The following is a 17477-nucleotide window of genomic DNA, read 5'->3' as shown; positions in this document are numbered from 1 at the left end:
TGGAACCTATCACAAGGCTCCCCCTACACCTAAGCTCCCCAATGAGCTAGGATTTTTCCACAAGGATTTTTTTTAAGAACCTATTACAAGGCTCCCCCTACGCAAAGACACTTAAGGTTTTTCCAACTAAACCTTACTTCTCCCCCTTTGCCTAACATCAAAAAAGTTCTCTAACAATATCCCAATTGTTAAAAACTTATCATCCAAACTGACCCTAAACTCATGTATTTATCCCCCATGGATCTCATACATCTAAACAAGTTAACACGGTCAAAAACAGTGCTGAAAAATACTTTTAGGCTAGTATCAGTCGACTGACCCTTGGTACCAGTTGACTGCTCCCCTCTGTTGGAGCAATCTAGGTGCCCTAAGTTTTGATGTTTGGGCAAAGGTTTAAGTTAGGTTTATTGTTGTATTTGATATGCATTGTGAGTGTGCAGGATACAGGTACAACAAGGAAAGTCCAAGGGTGAGTCTTGGCGGTGTAAGTCCAATCATGTAGTCTTGGCAACGTAAGTCCAAGTGTGATCTTGGCAAAGGAGGAAAGTCCAAGGATGAGTCTTGGCAGTGTAAGTCCAAGTGTGTAGTCTTAGCAATGTAAGTCCATTCGGCGGTTGCCAAGTGTGTAGCCTTGGCAATGTAAGTCCATTCGGCGGAGTAAGTCCAAGTGTGTAGCCTTGGCATCGACTGCAGGTGACACATGTGACTCAGGTTGACGGCTTCGGGTCCGGTGAAGGATGGAGCATCCGAGGGACTGTGGACAAGGCAGCGAGGACAAGGGCCGAGGGAAGCGACTTCGAGGCATATGCAAAGGATGACATTGGGGACAAGCCGCGGGCTTGGATGCATCCGAGGGACGAGAGCCAAAGGAAGTAGGCTTGAAGGCAAGAGGTCAAAGCTGCAAAGAAAGCGTCAAATGAGTCATAAGGGTGAGGGTACGAGTGCATGAGAGATTGTACTCGGAGTAAACTCCTAGTTTTAGAATTTTATTGTAGCATACTGTAGCAGTTACTGTAGCGCACTGTAGCAGTCGACTGGTGATGGATCAGTCGACTGATGCACTGTAGCATAGCCGTTGAGAGAGCCGTTGGGCTGGCACCAGTCGACTGGTGGAAGGACCAGTCGACTAGTAACGGGCAAATCAGGTTCTGATTTGTTCCAAGCTCTATAAGAAGGAGCTTGGTATGGCCGGCCAAGGTGACAAAATTATACTTGGTTAAAGCCTAATTAGTAGTCACCAAAGTGCTCAAGGATCTCTTGTGTCCAAGTGTTCTTGGTTGAAGTTGTGGTGAGGTTTCTCCACCCACAAGGAGCGGTTTGAGCTAGCCGGAGTTTCCGGGGACTAATCCACCGACGGATTGAGGGATCGTCCACCTTACGGACAGCCGTGGAGTAGGAGCATCATCTCCGAACCACGTTACATCGACGTGCATTGGTTTGCTTGTTCTTTTCTTTATCTTTAGCTTTCGTATTCGTAATTTGTATTGTATTATTCCGCTTGCGCACTAACGAATACGTAGGAAGCCATCGATTTGGGTGAGACGCTATTCACCCCCCCTCTAGCGGCCACCGATCCTCCAACAATTGGTATCAGAGCGAGGTCGCTCTTCTACGGACTAACCGCCAAGAGAGCAAGAAGCTAGAGGAAGAAGAAGATGGAGTCCGAAGGACCGCTCGGATGGGATATCCGAATTCCACCTCCGTATGACAAAGAGGACTTCAATTATTGGAGGAAGCGATTGGAGACATGGTTCCAAATGGATTGGAATCAATGGGTTGTCTTGAGTGACCCATTTGAAGCTCCTACGGACAAGAAGGGTAAACGCCTCCGACCTCGGCATTGGACCGAAGAGCAACGAGAGCAATCGGAGGCGGACAAGGAGGTAACGAGAATTTTGCATAATTTACTACCTTCTAATATCATTATGAGTGTAGGTGAATGCACAAGTGCATGTGATCTTTGGAAAAAGATCATTGCCTATCATGAAGACCCGTCACAATTCCAAGGAGTAGAGGAGTCCAATGAGAAGGGCTCATTGGTCCAAGAAGAGAATGACCAATCCGATGTTGACATAAAGTCAACATCCGAGGAGGAGAAGGAAGATGAGGAGGTATCATCCACATCTTCAAGGGAGGAAGAAGTGGAATCAACGACATCTTCAAGTGAAGAGGAAGAAGAGCAATCCAAGGAAGAGGAGATCTTGGAAGCTCAACCCTCCACCTCAACTACCAAGAAGAGCACAAAGGACAACATCAAATGCTTTGAGTGTGGTAAGATGGGGCACTACAAGAGTAGGTGTCCTTCACTCAAGAAGGTAAAGGAGGTAAACCCTAAACTCACTAAAGTTAATTTAGAAACTAATGTGAGTTGTAGGAAGAAGAAGAAGAAGGAGAAGAAACACATTAGGTGCTTTACATGTGGTGAATGGGGTCACTACCACACAAAGTGCCCAAGGAGAGGAGAGCTCAAGAAATTGGTGCACTTGAAGAAGTGGGATAAGAAGAGAGCTTCAAGGGTAAGGGAGGTAAACCCTAACTTAAATGCTAGTTCAAATTTAAATCGTTATAATGCTATTTATCATGAAAATAGCGCACTGTAGCAGTCGACTGGTGATGGATCAGTCGACTGATGCACTGTAGCATAGCCGTTGAGAGAGCCGTTGGGCTGGCACCAGTCGACTGGTGGAAGGACCAGTCGACTGGTAACGGGCAAATCAGGTTCTGATTTGTTCCAAGCTCTATAAGAAGGAGCTTGGTATGGCCGGCCAAGGTGACGAAATTATACTTGGTTAAAGCCTAATTAGTAGTCACCAAAGTGCTCAAGGATCTCTTGTGTCCAAGTGTTCTTGGTTGAAGTTGTGGTGAGGTTTCTCCACCCACAAGGAGCGGTTTGAGCTAGCCGGAGTTTCCGGGGACTAATCCACCGACGGATTGAGGGATCGTCCACCTTACGGACAGCCGTGGAGTAGGAGCATCATCTCCGAACCACGTTACATCGACGTGCATTGGTTTTCTTGTTCTTTTCTTTATCTTTAGCTTTCGTATTCGTAATTTGTATTGTATTATTCCGCTTGCGCACTAACGAATACGTAGGAAACCATCGATTTGGGTGATACGCTATTCACCTCCCCTCTAGCGGCCACCGATCCTCCAACACCCTCGACACAACCTTACAGAAGCATTCTGTGGTCGAAAAATATTGTTACCAGTTGATTGCTATCCGCACCAGTCGATTGGTACCCTATTTCTATAAAATTCAGCCTTTTATGGTCAACTTCAGAAATGCACCAGAAATTCCACAGACCTCCAAAAATTCTCAAATTTTGTGGAGAGGTATATTGTACCCTTTTATACTTGGGAAAAATACATTACAAAATGTATCTATCACCAATCCCAAGATTGACACAAAATCACAAAACTAGCTAAATGGTTCAATTAAACATTGACCTAAAGTCATAGTTTTGGCTTCCTGTTGATGTATTTGCTCATACTAACCCACAATGCATCCCTAGTATTGGTTTATATGGCATATATACATCCAAAATCATTTATTATGCTATATGACCCTAATGTCATATTTCCTTGTATGAAACACAATCTATGTGTGTCAATTCCTTAGGTTTGAGACTCAAGTCCGTCTCCAAACCATTTAGCACACTTCATGGCTCCTCTAGACTCCCAAGTAAAACTCACTTGAGATCCATTTACCATAGGTCTCAATTTGACTCTTTGAGCTCCCCCTAGAGCTTTTTACCTTAGTCACTTCCCTAGGTGATTCATTCATAATTGTTAGGTCACATCGGTGTACCTCCGGTGATACTTGGCCTACAAACCTAACATTCTTAACCTTGGGCATCTTATCCTTGGTTAATTTCTTCTTACCATTAAATGACTTTCCCTTGTCATTTATTGGCTTCTCCTTGCTATAGTCATATGCAACTCTAGCATAAGACTTTCCCTTAGCATTGGAGACACTAGATCGGTATCCTAGACCCGATCTATCATTATTGGGTCTTTGACTACCCAACACCATACCTAAACCCTTAGATCCAACATTAAATCTTTCTAGAGTTTTCTCCAATTTATCAAGCTTTGCTTTCAAAGCTTGATTTTCCCTTTCTAGGTTCCTAAACCTAGAGTCAACATGTCCACCTTGGACATTCCTAGACCTACCCTTTCTATGCATGTGTCTTCCCTTCTTAGGATTAATGCCTAGGTTCTCCATTACCTTCTTCTCTTTAGGTAATGAGAATTTAACATGTTTAGGTCTATCATGCATAGGTCTCCTAGGGTTATAATCGACATTTACCATATTTTTATCATGATATCTAAAGCCAAAATTTTGCATGGGCATATAATGACTAACATTATTTTTCCTAGCATGCAAGGAGTATAAGAATTTAAATTTGACTTCAAATTTAAACTAGGGTTTACCTTACACTTTACCTTTGGAGCTCCCCCTTGACATGAACCTCCATTCTTTTTCTTCTCTTGCTCCCATTTCTTTAATTGCGTTAGCTTCTTGATCTCTCCCTTCTTGGGACATTTTGTATGGTAGTGTCCCTTCTTGCCACACGTGAAGCACACAATACGCAATCTCCTCCTTTGGACTTCTTCATTCTTACACCCCTTGTTAGTATTTAAAATAACTTGATTGGGTTTAGGAGTTACCTTCTTCTTATCCAATGGACATCTACTCTTGTAGTGTCTCTTCTCATTACATCCGAAGCAAATGATGTGATCTTTTGACTTCACTTCGGTGGAGATGTTCACTAAGTTGGTTTCCAAGACTTCTTCTTCTTCTTCTTCACTTGTCTTGGAATCTTCTTCAATTCTTGAGGGTGTAGATGATTCCTCATCTTCCTTCTCTTCCTCGGATGTTGAGCATGACTCAACTTCCGGTTGTTCCACCTCCTCTTCTTGAGCACTTAAACCTATCTCCTTGGGCTCTGCCTCTTCATGTGTAGGTAAAAGTTCTTCTCCTAGAACTTTCTTCACTTTGATCCACAATTCATGAGTATTCTCGTATTCACCTACATGACTCATCACATCATTAGGCAAAATATCAATCAAAATAGATATTACCTTTGAATTTGCCTTTGCCCATGTGGTTTGCTCCTCCGTCCAATGTCGTGGTCGGAGCTTCTTCCCTTTCTTGTCCTTCAAGACTTCAAATGGCTCTTCCACCATATCATTGTGTCCCAATCTGTCTCAAAGAAGTTATTCATCTTTACCATCCAAAAGGTGATGTCCAATAAGCTTCCTCCTTCATATTTCGGCGGATTTATCAAGTCGGTCATCTTCTTAGCTTTCTCGGCGGTTAGTTCGATGGAGAGCGTCCTCGTTCTGATACCAGATTGTAGGGGGATCATGCGGCCAGCTAGAAGAGGGTTGAATAGATGTGCCCCCCAATCGTTCGCTTCCTAGGTATTCGTCAGTGTGCAAGCGAAAATATAATAACAAATACGAATACAAATATAAACAAGAAAGAAATGCAAACCGCTAACATGTTTGTTTACGTGGTTCGGAGATAACTTGCTCCTACTCCACGGTTGTTCGTAAGGTGGACGATCCCTCAATCTATCGGTGGATTAGTCCCCGGAAACTCTGGCTAGCTCAAACCTCCTTGTGGGTGGAGAAACTTCACCACAACGCTCACCAAGAACACTTGGACACAAGGGAACCCTTGAGCACTTAGTGACTACTAATTAGACTTTAACCAAGTCTAGTTTCATCACCTTGGTCGGCCATCCGAAGCTCCTTCTCATAAAGCTTGGAAGAAAACAACCCTACTATTTTACCGTTACCAGTCGACTGGTCCTTACACCAGTCGACTGGTGCCAGCCCAACGGCTCTTTACCAGTCAACTGCTATAGTACACCAGTCGACTGATACAGTGCATCAGTCGACTGCTACAGTGTCATTGGCTGTTGTAGTACCCGTTGACTGTATAGTGCCCTATTGACTGCTATAGTACCCCCCCCCCCACCGGATTTTTTTCCCGAGTACAATCTCTCATGCACTCGTACCCTCACGACTCACTTGACTCTTCTTTGCAGCCTTGACCTCTTGCTTTCAAGCCTACTTCCTTTGGCTCTCATCCCTCGGATGCATCCAAGCTCGCGGCTCGTTCCCAATGTCATCCTTCGCGTATGCCTCGAAGTCACTTCCCTCGGCCCTTGTCCTTATTGCCTTGTCCACGGTCCCTCGGATGTTCCATCCTTCACCGGACCCGAAGCCATCAAGCATATGTGTATCCTGTAAACCTACATACTCACATACATATATCAAAGAACGAGGGTAATCCTAACTTAAACCCCTTGCCCAAATACCAAAACACATGGTCACACGGACCATTGGGATTGCTCCAACAGGTGGCACTGGTTCCTAAAAAGATATCAACATATCCTCTTGTTGTCTGTTACTAGGCTGAGCGAGAGAGCCGCTCGTCCAGCCTTCATCCCTCTGAGTGTCGTTCTGCCCTTGGGCCGAGCAGGATGGGCCACTCGGCCAATATTCCACTGTCATCGCAGAACGATCGCTGGTGTGTCGTGCAGGGGATCTTTGAGCCGCTCGACTTTAATCTCATCATATCTGATGTAGTTTGCTCGGTCATGACTCTGCTTCGCTGGCTTCAAGGATTTATGTGAGGCCGAGCGGGATGGTCACTCGGCGAATCTCCTACAATACTCATCTCTCTAAGCACCAGAAGCTCGGTACGTGGCTGAGCTGCGATGGTGTTGGATCGGACCTTGTTTATCCCGGTCGGGCGAGTGGGTCGCCCGACCGATCGGTGATATAGGGGTGTTAACCCTCTGCGGGGTGGGCCCCTCCTTATCACCGCATCGTATGCCTCCCTCTTAAGTCTAGTCGAAGGAGACTACAAGTCCGACTGATTAGATAAAAAGTTTGTAGGTATTGGTTGGCCGATCAGCCATGCCACTAGTTGGGCTCCGATAAGCCTACTGAAGAATGTCAGTAGGCCATGGGACTGATCCTTGGGGCTAATCAGCGCTTCGCGTATTTGCACTTGGAATTTTTCATTCGGTGTCTTTGGACGAGTGCGATCAATGCTGATGTCACCCGGATCTCTTAGAATTTGTGCAAATCACCCCCATTAAGACCAAGCATGCGCCCATGACTGGTAATGGTGCCCATTAAATGTGGACCAGTGAGGAAATGCCGCGTGTCATTGTTGTAGGCGCCGCATGCCCGAAGCGACAGGCGTTGATGTGACGTTTGGTGGTTTGAATTCTATGGCTGGATCTGTGCTCCGGTTTCCGTGACCTAGATCAGATAGCTCCGGTCGGTCAACCCCAAAGTTTATAAAGCTGCAACGCTGGCTTCTTTTTCCCACTTTGCGTCTTTTGCAAAAGCTGCCGGCGAATTGTCCCTTTGCAATCAGTGCTCCGGCGATCTTCTTCCCCTCTTCTGTAGCCACCTTTTCTTCTTTTGTAAGCTCTCCTCCTAAACCTTGCTTACCTTCAATCTTTGTGTTTCTGTTCCAGTGCTTTCTGCTTTTTTCGCTCGCATTTCTTCTCTTCGAACTCCCTCTTTCTCGTATTTTGGCAATGGCGAGCTCCTCGCAACCACCAGATCCTTCTCCTGGTCTTTGGTATACCATCATGGAGGCCAGGTTTGATGTGGGTGATGCTGAGAGCCTCAAAAATGTTTTCGAGATTCCTCCTGATAACGAGATCATCTTGGCTTCTTCGTTTGACCGGCCAAATGACCCGTCGTCTGGCACCATATGCCCGTTCAGGGACCATTTTGTGGTCGGTCTGTGATTCCCTATCCACCCCTTCATTATTGAAGTCTGTAACTATTTTCGCGTCCCCCTTCCGCAACTAGTACCGAACTCTTTTCGCCTTCTGTGCGGCGTTATTGTGTTGTTTCGGTTGCACGACATTCCTCTGACCCCCCCCCCCCCCGAGTTTTTCACTACTTTTATTATCCCAAGCAGTCCGAGTTAAGGACCTTTCTTTTTCAGTCTCAGGTTGGGTTAGTGTTTTTTGACAAAATGCCAACTTTCAACAAATATTGAAAGGAATATAAATTTTCATGCGACTTCCTGAATGACCTAGCTTTCCGACGCGCTAGCAGGTCGGACTACCACCTCAACCCAATCTGAAGAAGTATAAGAACCGATCGAACTATCTTCATGCAGCGTCCATGATGGTCGGTCAAAAATATGACATCCATAAGCTACTACTGAAAGGTGTCATGTACATCTTCGACCTGAGTCTGATCCGCACCCAGCTCCCGAGCAGCCTAGGTATGGAACTTCTTGGATCCTTTCCTTTGAGTCTAACTGATTTCTTTTTTTCTTTTGCAGCCAAAGTCATGATGCGAGCACGTGTGGCCGGTCTAACAAAGCTCAAGGACGCCGAGGTCGAGGCAGCGACTGCAAAAGAATTGGCGAGCCGCGGCCTAACGTCGGTCGGGTCCCATGAAGGCACGCTCTCCGAGAGCGGGGAGACACCCACTGTGGGCGAGGGCGTCACCAGCCATATGCCCAGCATCGAAGTGGCTGGCGAGCCGCTCCCTCCCCCTAACTCACAGCTCGCCGCCCGGATCGAAGGCTCCGGGTCTTCCGGCGAGCCCTTTTCTAGGCGCAAGAGGCGCCGAGCGGACAAGCCTTCCCAGTCCGCGATCTCAGTTGTGAGGGCCACCGAGCAAGTCAGTACTTCATCTCCCACGGCTATCCCTGAAATGGTGGAGGTCTCTTCATCTGATCGGACATCGTCCCTGGCCGAGCTGCCGCCAGAGACCATTGCCGCACCGTCGATCTAGTTTCTGCCACCGCCCCGACGGAGGATTTTGCGATCCGGGATCCTCCCAGCCTCCGAGGCCCAACCCTCCGGTCCAGCGACATCTTCTCAGTCGGCCCCAAGCGGTCGGTGGTCCGTAACGGCGATCCTCCGCCTGCCAATGGAGGATTACCTCGAGCCGAGCACCCAGCCGCGCACTCCCGAGCACCAAATCCTTATCCGTGGGCCACTCACTGACATTTTGGGAGGAAGCCAGGGCGCGAGCAACGATGATGCCCCCGGGGACACTCGCCAATATCTATCTACAAATGTCCACCGGAGCAAGTATTTGGCAGTAAATTCAGGATTTACATCCGATCGGCACTAAAGTTTTCCCGTTCGTTTGCAGTACTAGGTGGAGAGCGTAGTGTTACGATCCGCAAGTGCATGGATTCGTCATCAGTAATAAAAATATCGATCCCACAGGAACTGGTTATAAGCACTAGCAATGATTCACTTAGGGTTAGCTAGACTACCAATAGTTGTGAATAATCTAAAGAAGAAAAGTCGGGAAGAAGAATCGAGAACTGGTAAGTCGAAGTGTCAACTTGGTTATGAGGAGTTTTAGGAGGTCGGTTTCGTTGTGGTGGTATTGATGTGTCACGTTCTATCCTACACTCACTGTCCTTCAACATGCATTTGTCGGAAGCTAAGGCGACTATTCTTAAGTACCAGAATAAAGAAGATCCCTAAGAAGTCCTATTACGGTTTACCCTTGTTACTAGGGCGCCTCGGCAAATCTTAAGAACACAACTCTAATTGGTATTATTTAGAATAGAGAATAAGAGCTAAGTTTAGTCTCTCACTTCCTTGAGGAGAATTTACCTCTCCTTTCAAGAAAGTATATTAGATGTCTGTGAACGGGTTACCCCTGTCACTAGGGCCCCTCTGGTGTACGATCTAGAGATAATCCCTTTACGAGGTTAACAAATTCCTACACAATCAATCAACATGCAACTGAGACAAAACAAAAGAGATCATCCAACAAATATAAGCATAAATACGAGTCTTACATCAAACTGAACTACAACTACTCCCTAATCGTAGAACAAGGAATCTACTCCATAGGTGCTAGAGAAATCCACGAAGACATAGTGTATATAGACATACAATCTTCAAACACGAAGAAAGAAAGAAGAGATATGCTTATCAATGACGACGAGTGGCCTTCATATCCAATCCTCTATTTCTGGAGTCGATGTGGTGATGGAAGATCGCTGGACGGAAGTCCAAGACGGCCTGGGATGACACCCAGACATTTCTCTAACTGACGGCTCGCTTCCCGGCTCTCCCCCCTTGAGAAAAAGGGTTGACACCCTTATATAGGCTAGGGCACGGCTGCGGCGACACGGTCGTGCCCTTTCCCTTTTCTGGTCGCGCTGCACGGCTGTGCCAATTGGCATGGTCGTGTGGTCTCCGGGCTCGACTCCTAGGGCACGGTTGTGCAAGGGTGCACGGTCGTGCATTGTTCGGTTGCTGATCTGCCTCGATCTTGGCCGCACGGCCGTGCAAGAGTTGTACGGTCGTGCACTGCTCCCCTTCTATCTGGTCACACGGCCGTGCGAGATTGCACGCCCATCTTCTCTGGCTTGTTATGGTGCATCAATAATCATTATTTTTGCTCTGAAAGTTGTCTCTGTCAACACAAAACCAAATAAAGAGCAGATATCCGAATAAAAGAGTATATATAGTGAGTACATGATGAAAGAGGCGATCATTCAACGAATATACATGCATAAAATAAGTGAATGTGTGCTAAAATATGCGTAAATGGTTATAATATTTACGCACATCACACCCCCAGACTTGAACCTTTGCTTGTCCTCAAGCAAAATGCTACAAACTATGTTCATGAGTTCCTGCAGTGTTTCATAATCCCTAATGCATTCGCCTAACTCTATCAACTAGTTTCATTGATAAGCATGACTGTGGAGTAACCTAAGTATGGCCTAAGCAAAGTCCTTTGTGCTCAGTGCAGTAAGTAGCTCAAACTCTTCAAGTTTCAATTCTCTGTCCTAGTTAAGTCGTCATACAATTGAATTCCTAATGTTCCCGGTGATAGGCACTTACCTGCCATACACTTTATTCATTTTCCTTAAATCACACAAGGTCTCAAAGGATACTACTCGGAATCAAGAGAAACATAACATTCATTTCCCCAGCAACCTAACTCGATCTCAAAGGAGTGAATTGTTAGTTTCCACTCACGACAACTGTTTTTTATCCCTTATTTATTTATTTATAGCACACATGCGAGATGCATATGTTGGGATTTGGATTTTTCCAAATGAGCTTCCATGATCCGAGGTTACCTAGTAACTAAAATGTAAATAAGGAATCACCATGGCAACAAAAGTACTAAATAATTTGGATGAATCATAACTATTTCAAAAGTATATCAACCATTCAAGCTTAAGTACTTAAGTGTAGTGAAAATAAGGTCCTTAAGGTTAGGCCAAAACTTATACCAAAGTCCGTACAATACTTAGCTTATTTCATGCTACTAAAGATAGAGAAAGGAGATATACCAAACATACTAACACTATCTGGACAACTCATGAACTAAGAAAATGCTAGTCATTTTGCTATCGGACAAGTAGCAGAAAAGGTAGATGGTTGATGCTCTCAAATATGTCATAAAATTAAAGATAGGAAAGGAAAATGCAAATGAGATGCACATAGAAACAAATAAAATGCGAATAAATAAAACAAGACTAAATAAAACAAGACAAATTAAATAAAATATGCAAGAAGAAAAAGAAAAAGAAAAACTCAACTCGACTTGACTCAGGTTGTGCAACACAACACCACTCAGGTTGTGCAACACAACACCCTCCCAGACTTAGACTTTTCATCGTCCCGATGAAATTAATACGGTGGCGGGGTGGGGGATAAGGAGGCTCTCGATGTGTACCAGGGGGAAATCTAGGCATACCAGGAAGATGACCAATGTGTTGATGATATTGATACAAGACATCTACTTGTTGTCTAATGATATTCATATCATCCATGAAATTCCTCATTCTTTCCTGGTCAACCTCATAATCCTGAACGAATCTCGTCACCTGACTATGAAAATCTCTAGTTAACTGAAAGTGATCTCGCACCTCCCTAAACTGGTCGTCGGATAACTTGAAGTGACCCTCCAACAATTGTTGTTGGATATTTTACTTCTCGTGAAGGGATTCTAGGGAGACACGGAAGTCAAAAAAATCAAATCGAGAGGGTCCCGTGCCATAAGCAAAAGAGTGTCTAGGAGGTTCCAGATGTCCGAAAGGCTGCGGGACTCCTGATGACAAAGGCTCTTGGTGGTATTCGGTATCCTCCATAAGGGAAGGAATAATCCCGGGGTATAAATCAGTGATCACCCAGTTCGCGGGGTTGCGAACTGAAGTGTGCTCGGGGTAAGGAAGGGGTAATGGAAAACCATTATTTCTAGGGAAGGCAAACTCATTCTCATCCCGACAAATCATCTTCATTGCAAGACAAGAATCGATGTCGATCTTATCATTGCTATGAATAATCTCTAATCCATCAAGCTCACAACCCAAATTGAACGCTATTAGGGTGATCAATCCACCAAACACTATCATCCTCGAAGATGATTTAGCTGCCCTTAACAAATTTTGCAAAAAATGAAATCCTGAATCAAAATTCACTTTATTCAACATTGCCCAAAGAAAATAGAGCTCTACCTTTCTAACTACCCCATCACTCTCTCCTCGACCAAAGATCGTTTTGCTTATCACTCGGTGAAGGTATCTAAAGGTCAGGTTTTGCATGCGGGATGCCTTGGCTCTAGAGGGTTCATAAGGGTCGTTTGATCCGATTATTGACTTCTAAAATTCATTCCATATAATTCCACTATCAAATCCACGGGCACCACCACTAGTTAAATCAAAACAATCATTAAAATCATTAAAATCATTAAAAGTCCACCGAACTTCTTTATTCATCATCCTAAAAGTTATGACCCCTACGTAGTCGTCCTCAGATGAAAATTTAACATCAAGCGAGCTCAAGAATTCAAGGACTAGACGAGGGTAAGTCGGTGCATGAGCATACATAATGTCATTCCAATCCAAAGAACTAGTCATCCAATCTACGTCATCCTTAATTCCTAGTATTTCTATAGTAACGGGATCCATATATCTAGTGAATATAATTTTTCTAGCGACAAGGATATCAAATCTAGCTTTTTGTTCATGATTTCTAAAAAAAATATTGAACTCTCTTTCGTTACCTTCGTTGCGTGCCACCCTTTTTCCTTTCCCCTTTGATGAAGAAGCCTTCCCCTTGCCCTTGTCGCCTCCCAACGCATCTACTTCACCAGATCCACTACTCTCTCGATGAAGTCTCTTTAAGATCTGCGACATGGTGTGCAAAGTGTTGAGGAGTTTCTTGTGGAGATGAGTATTGAGTATGGGAGAGGAGAAAGAAGGAAAGTGGGGGTTCTTTTCTTCGGTTTGGTTTGAAGAGGTGTTAGATCTGGATGTAGATCTAAGCAAAACTGGACTCTAGGGTGGGGGGGGGGGGGGAATTAGGGTTAGATGAGGTGTAGTGGGAAGGAGAAAGTTCTTGGGAGAGGAGGAGGTAGAAACTAGGGTTTTTGGAGGAGTAGGTGGTGCACACGAGCTAGGGCACGGTCGTGTCTTATAGTACGGTCGGGTCAAATGGAGTTCTGCACGGCCGTGCCGATTAGCACGACCTCTTCTTTTCTCCCCTCGACCGAAGTTGCATGGTCGTACCGGTTGGCACGGCCCATGCCTTCCTCTTCTCTGCACAAGTTGCACGGCCGTGTCAATTGTCACGACCTGCTTCTTTTTCCTCTCTGGCAGCATCGCACGACCATGACAATTGGCATGGCCCGTGCTCCTCTCTTCTCTGCACAAGCCACATGACCATGTAGGGTTGCACGACTCATGGTCTCCGTTTCTCTGTTGGCTCCGCACGACCATGTGAGGTCACACGGCCAACTCCTTTAAGCTCACGGTGACTCACCTTATGTCGTCGTTTCGGCTCCTCAGTCGCTTCCACGCCCATGAAACGTTCATGGTTAGCTCGTGGGGGCTATGTACATCCTGAAAATGAAATACCAAAAAAAAGGGATAAAATACTCGACTAACTAACTAAGGAATAAGACAATAAACGAAATAACAAATCAAAATGAAAAGCCCTTGGGTTGCCTCTCAAGAAGCGCTTGTTTTAAGTCTTTATCTCGACCCCATTCAGTCAGTGTGGACTAAACCCATGGAAGCACGACTCTCCGCCTAGGGTTAATGCTCTAGCCTGCGCCTTTAGTTTTGCTCGTTCAAGACATATATACTTCTTATTGTTCGCTGGAGGGGAACTTTGATGAGAACTACATGCCTCGTCTCTGTGTATGTTCATCCTGCTAGAGTTTTCCTAAGAAAAGGAGACGCAGTTAGAAGAGTCGGATAAATCAAATTCAATCCTTTCCTTGCTGATTTTCAAGGATAAATTGTGACTCTTCACATCAATGAGGGCTTCAGCTGTGGCAAGGAATGGTCTTCCAAGGATGATCGGTATCTTGGGATCCTCCTCCATATCAAGAATGATGAAATCTGTGGGAATGATACATCCGCCCACTTCTACTGTCACGTCTTCCACTATTCCCATCGGATATCTACATGAATGGTCAGCTAACTGCAGTTCCATGGTGGTTAGTTTAAAGTTATGGAGTCCCAGCTTCTTACATAAAGAGTACGGGAGTAGGATAACGCTGGCTCCCAAGTCGCAGAAGGCCCTCTGTATGAGTTCAGAACCGATTTTACAAGGTATGGAGAAACTGTTGGATCGAGAAGCGCTAGAGGGGGGGTGAATAGTGCTCGTGATTATTTTATTTCGATTGTAGAAATCGTAAAGGCGTAAGAGTTAAAGCAGCGGAATAAACAAAAAATAATCACACAGAAAGACGTAGGGGATTTTACTTCGTTCGGAGCCTAGATCGACTCCTACTCGAAGGCCCGCGATCCTTGATCGCTTTGCGTGGGCAACAACTATAAGCTCGATAAAAATGATTACAAGATGAAGTACAATAGCTAATAATAAACAATTGAATTATACCGATGATAGTGAGAAAAACTGAAGTTTCGGAGCTCCGGGTCGTCGGGTGGTTGTCACAGCAGTTCGGGATCGTGTCGTTAGCAGCTGGTCGCAGAGAGATTACTTGGAATTGCTTGTTGTGAACTGCTGGTCGAGATCCCTTATAAAGGGTGTTCAAGGCGCCTTCTACTGTTCACCAAGGCACCTTGAATGAGCCGAGTCAGCCGTGGAGATAAGGGCTGAACTAGTTGAACCTTATCAAGTTCAAGGCGCCTTCAGCCTCTCCAAGGCGCCTTCATCAAGCTGTCCAAGGCGCCTTGGCTTCCTTCAAGGCGCCTCCAAGCTTGCTTCGCAGCCAGCTCAGGTTTTGCACCCGAGGCGCCTCCAAGCTCCATGGAGGCGCCTCGGTACTGTTCATCCGAGGCCAATTTTGCACTTTGGTCCCTGCAAGATATGTTAAACACAAAAATACCCTACAGCACAAAGTTAGCTCATAACACATAAGTGATAGTATAAAAGTGAAAGTTTGACAGTCTCCAGACTGTCCGAGTCTAACTTCGGGTTTCCAACCGGAAACCCTAGGTCGACCTGACGCCTACTGTTCCCTCTGTGGGGAACGCGTCCTCACCTACTCCACTCAGGAGATTTACCTGCTGCCAGTGCGATCCTCCAGATCGACTGGACTTTTGCTCAGCACTCGAAGCTTCCGGACTTTCTGCTGGACATCCGCTTCCCGGCTAGTCCAGTCTTTTACCTGGTTCGCGACACTAGAACTTTCCACCTAGGGTTACCACCCCCTAGGACTTTTGCCTGAAGCATTCGACCTGCCAAGATTTTCCGCATAAGGTTACCACCCCCTATGACCTAGGGTTACCACCCCCTAGGATTTTTACCTGCCTAACCACAGTTAGGACTTTCTTGAAACACTTAGTCAAGCACGTTAGATCACAACACACCTTAACTTTGAATCCTTTGTCATTATCAAAACTCAGGTTTGATCGTCGGATGCTTTCCACACCAACAATCTCCCCCTTTTTGATTATGACAACCCAAATTCAAAGTTAAGTAAAACAAATGCATAAGTATATTAAAAGGTTTTAAGTGAGCAAGCTTAAGTATATAAATTCAAATAAAAGCATAATTTAAGCTAACACTTAAACTTTTACGAAGCTCCCCCTTAATACAGGGCTTCCTTTTTGAATTTTTACTTTTGAATTTCCTACTCTCCCCCTTTGCCATTTATCAAAAAATAAACCAGTTGAAAGCAAGTTTTAAGTTTTTAGAAAAACAGATTTAGTCTTTGAAAGAAAAAGTGCTTGTGTATCACTTAGCTTATAATGCTTTTAGCTAAGTATAGAATGAATCTAAGAGGTAACTTAGAAAAATATTTTAGCACTTAGAGTTAAAATTTATAAAGGTGGCTAAGTTTGAGAAAGTTTGAAAGTTGCTATAGTCACTTAGCTAAGCCTTTTGCAAACATTGGATTTTGAAAATATAACTTAAGTTAAACAGAGACTTAGCTTAATTTTGAATAAAATAATAATTATTTTTGAAAAAATTAGGAGTTGTTAATTTTAAGGATGAAGAGAGAGAGTAGCTAAAAATATAATTTAGGTTAATTATTCAGTTGGTCCTTAAGTCCAAACATGAGTCAAGATAAATAGCATTCAAATTATCTAACATGTCTTGATCAGATATCAGAGCCTTAAAGTACAAGCATGCTGAATCTTAATATTTCCATTTCCTTCACCAACTATCTAACCTTTAGCTACTTGCTTATTGCCTAATTTTCCATCTCACCCATTCTAGGTTTTTAGGCATGTTTAGCTTATGAGAGAGTGTTAGATAAAGTTAACCTTGTCAATAAAACTATTGAAAATATAAGTTTGAATGTCAAATTAGTAAATATTAAACTTTGAGACTATAGTAGAAATTAATTGGAGTTAACATTTACAATCATAATTTTATAATATGATTTGAGAATTAAAAATTTTTCAAAGGATTTTTAAATAGTTTCTTCAAAGATTTTTCAAAGGATTTTTAAATAGTTTTTTTTCAAAGATTTTTCAAAGGATTTTTAATAAGTTTTTCAAAGATTTTTCAAAGGATTTTTAATAATATTTTGAAATAATTTTGAAATTAAGTTTTTAAAAGATTTTTAAAATAATTTTTAAAAGTTTTTGAAATAATTTTGAAATTAAGTTTTATTTGAAAAGAAATATTAATTATGAATTCAATTTCGAATTTGAATTAATTATAGTTACTAATTTGATTTTGAATTTGAATTTTAAATTCTTTAGTCATCTCACCCGATCTAAATTTTCAATCAGGGAATCCTATAATTTTTTGTGAGATGAATTGAGGTTCGATTTAAGGGTTTGGTTTAACTTTGGGTTAGATTCAGGTTTAGCTTTGGGTTCAATAAGTAGGCGTTCTTTGGATAAACTTCTGGGCTATGGTGAGTCATAAGGACATCATTAAAGTAACAATGCCTTCGAGGTTTCCCAAATAGTCCTACCCATTGAACTTAATACTAAACCTTGGTCTAACTAGTTAGGATTCATTTAAGGGTAGCTTCGGTCAGTTCTACTTGGCCAAATG

Source organism: Zingiber officinale, chromosome 2B (assembly GCF_018446385.1).
Source record: "Zingiber officinale cultivar Zhangliang chromosome 2B, Zo_v1.1, whole genome shotgun sequence".
Taxonomy (NCBI): domain Eukaryota; kingdom Viridiplantae; phylum Streptophyta; class Magnoliopsida; order Zingiberales; family Zingiberaceae; genus Zingiber; species Zingiber officinale.
The sequence above is the reverse complement of the archived record's forward strand: the minus strand, read 5'-3'. Positions refer to the sequence as shown.